This window comes from Epinephelus moara, chromosome 5 (genome assembly GCF_006386435.1).
Source record: "Epinephelus moara isolate mb chromosome 5, YSFRI_EMoa_1.0, whole genome shotgun sequence".
NCBI lineage: Eukaryota > Metazoa > Chordata > Actinopteri > Perciformes > Serranidae > Epinephelus > Epinephelus moara.
The window spans coordinates 9,477,230-9,480,185 of record NC_065510.1 but is presented as its reverse complement, the minus strand read 5'-3'; positions in this window follow the sequence as shown (position 1 = coordinate 9,480,185).

Genomic DNA, 2,956 nt, shown 5'->3' with positions numbered 1-2,956 from the left:
GTCCTCTGATAAGTAAAGAACAGTCCCTTATTTTGAGAGGAGACCCAATCCCAATATCCCCACTAAGTCTTAACGATATGGAACACAAATGGGATCAAAACATACTGTATAGTTCTGCCTTTGTATTTATAAGTTGGATTTTTTAGGTTTTAATGCGTTAAAAATAAACGGTGTCAGCACTTCATCAGTTTCTGAGGGGAATCCTTACATACAATCGTTGCAAGACAGAAAACAACTACCCACTTACCTGTATGAATTGTTAAGACATATTAAACTGGGCTGAGGAACTTATTGTTTATGGTGACATTACTAAAAATCTGATTTTTTAAAACTGTTTTTATTATTTGTAGGCTAAGAAAAATGTAGCTTGTTTGCAAGATCATATTTGACCTTTTTATTTAAAGTGGTGTGTTCGCCTAAGTGCCCACTAGATGGCAGTATTGGAGCACAAATGACAACCTGATGAATTTTGAGTCGATTTGGGGAGAAAGAAAGATTTTGGTGTTCAGTTCTTTGTCACTCTATGATTAGCCTGCTTCTGACTGGCATTACATCATTTCTAAAAATTAAAAAGAAATAATTAAAAGCTCTGTTTTCAGTGACTCGACTGAGTTTCGTTAACTGATAAAAGTCTTGAAAAGGGAACCATTTCCATTTCTGGTTTTCTCCTTTCCTCAACAGCAGGATTATCAATCTATCTTTACTGATAAAGAAGACTGTGGTGCCACTGTCCATGCCAGAAAGTGCATTTATTGAGAAAATAAGAGCAGCATTATGTAGTTTACAATGTGACTTGTGCCTTTGCAGAGCCTGCCTAGAAGAATCCACCAACTGGAGCTCACTCTTTTCTCTCCCTCTGCTACAAAACCATGTCCTGTGCTGTCAGCTGTGTACATCAGACCAAAAATGCTACTGTCAACTGAATCAACTTCCGGGGTCTCTCAATGTCAAATAGGCAAGAAAATTATGTCAAAACTGACAGGATGGTCAGGCCTCCCTAATATCAGCTGATTGACAGATCAGCTAATAAAGACACGTCACAACCACCACCAACTGAGGAAGGCGGAACTTTCCACCGAAACATGTCAAGGTATGTAACATCCTGATACATGTCTGAGATAAAAAAACAAAAAAAAACGACTAAAGTAAAGTAAAAATGTTTGTTGTTACCAAACAGATATTAGACAATGTGTACTGAGGAAAGACTGCAGCACCATGCAGTGGCCTGAAAGCAGACATGCATGTAGATGGCTGGCTGCTTTATTATGTACTGTCTGCATAGTTTAATCATTAGACTCTATGTGCTATAGCACAACACTATAAAATAATATAGTCAGGACATGTGAGACATTTCTAAAGACAAACCCCAAAGGATTTTCCTACAAAACAATGACTCATACAAAAGTAATCCCTTTCCACACCTTGCAGGCTCACAAAAGGGTGTGTCTGTGACAACCATTGCATCTGATAAAAGAATGCACCATACCTAGCACTGGGTGAACTACACCTCCACACCAACGTAAAAGTTTCTGTCCCGTCCTTGCTCAGAGTTGCTCTGAGAAGTTTCCTAAACCACTCCTAAGCTAGGACTCCTTACTAAAAAGTTTTTAGTCTAAGTCAGGATCTCTCTGAGAGTGTTTTCAGAATGTTTGTGAATACAGCTCCAGCCCAATATCACTACNTGTTTTAGCCTAGCGGGCAGCCCGCGAGCCAGGCTGCTCAAGCTCCGGACATCAACCCATCCCGGTGTTTCCTCCGCAGCCTCCACTTCACCCAGCTTCACTCAGCTGCCCGATAAACCTGCTGCTTCTTCCCACTTTAACCTGAAGTGAATGTTTTTATTCTTTATTTATTTGTGGAATGTGTTTGTGTTTGTATTTGCAGATCCGTTTTATGCAAAATATTTTTGTGAGTTTACAAATCTTTTTTTGTATTTGTGGAAGGTGTTTTATATTTACAGATTACACATTTACACACAGATTGTCAATCTGTTCACACACATAATTATGAAACAAATCTATCTCCATATCGGATCCACTCGCCAATCCGGCTCTGTGTGTCTAAACGCTCGCAGCTTGCCGGCAAAACGGCCCAACATTCACGGAAAATCTGGCAGTGTAAAAGGGGGTTATGAGAGCAAGCTGTCTCTGATTCATACTGTAGTTAGTCAGTAGATGGCGATAATGTACCAACTGTCTATAAAACTGAGAAAGAAGAACAGCCCGCCTCTGTGGGTTCATCCCAATATCCCTCCTTGACTCCTCAGTCCTCTATCCTTGATCACTTGACCCGGTAATTGACATTTGGCCTAATAAATTATTTACAGTGTTCAAAGACATCGTGATCGTATTCTGGGTTATTAAATAATGAACTCACAAACAATGATAATAATAATAGTAATAATAAGGAATAAATCATAAACACATAGTGTGACTCTGAGCAGGACACAGGACAGATTATAAATAGGCTACAGAAAGCAGGTTGTTGTTCATGTGCAGGTGATGGTTAGACAGAGAGAAAACACTGCTGCTCTGTTACTGATAACTGCCTGTCTGTATCTGTATCATTATATATTTACATATAACATTATGTATGTGCAGACACAAACTCCATTAAAACTTTCCATAGCTGTTAATAAAGCCTCCTGGCAGCTGATCATCACAAACGTCTTTTACCGACTGACACACCCTCTGATTGGATATGAGTTATTAATTGGACAGTGCAAGCTTCAACTGATTTGACGGATCTGATACATCCCAACATCACCGGAGTTTCATACAGAGTGAAGACATATAAGAGATTAAATTCAGGTGTATCACTGCCACACACAGTCCAGAGAAGAGCAGAACAATCTCCAGTGTCTATCAGTTGGAAGATTATAGAAGAAAATCAGCAGTCAACGTCTGATCAACCACAGAGGTAACTTTTAACTTTTGTCTACATTTAACATGAGAGG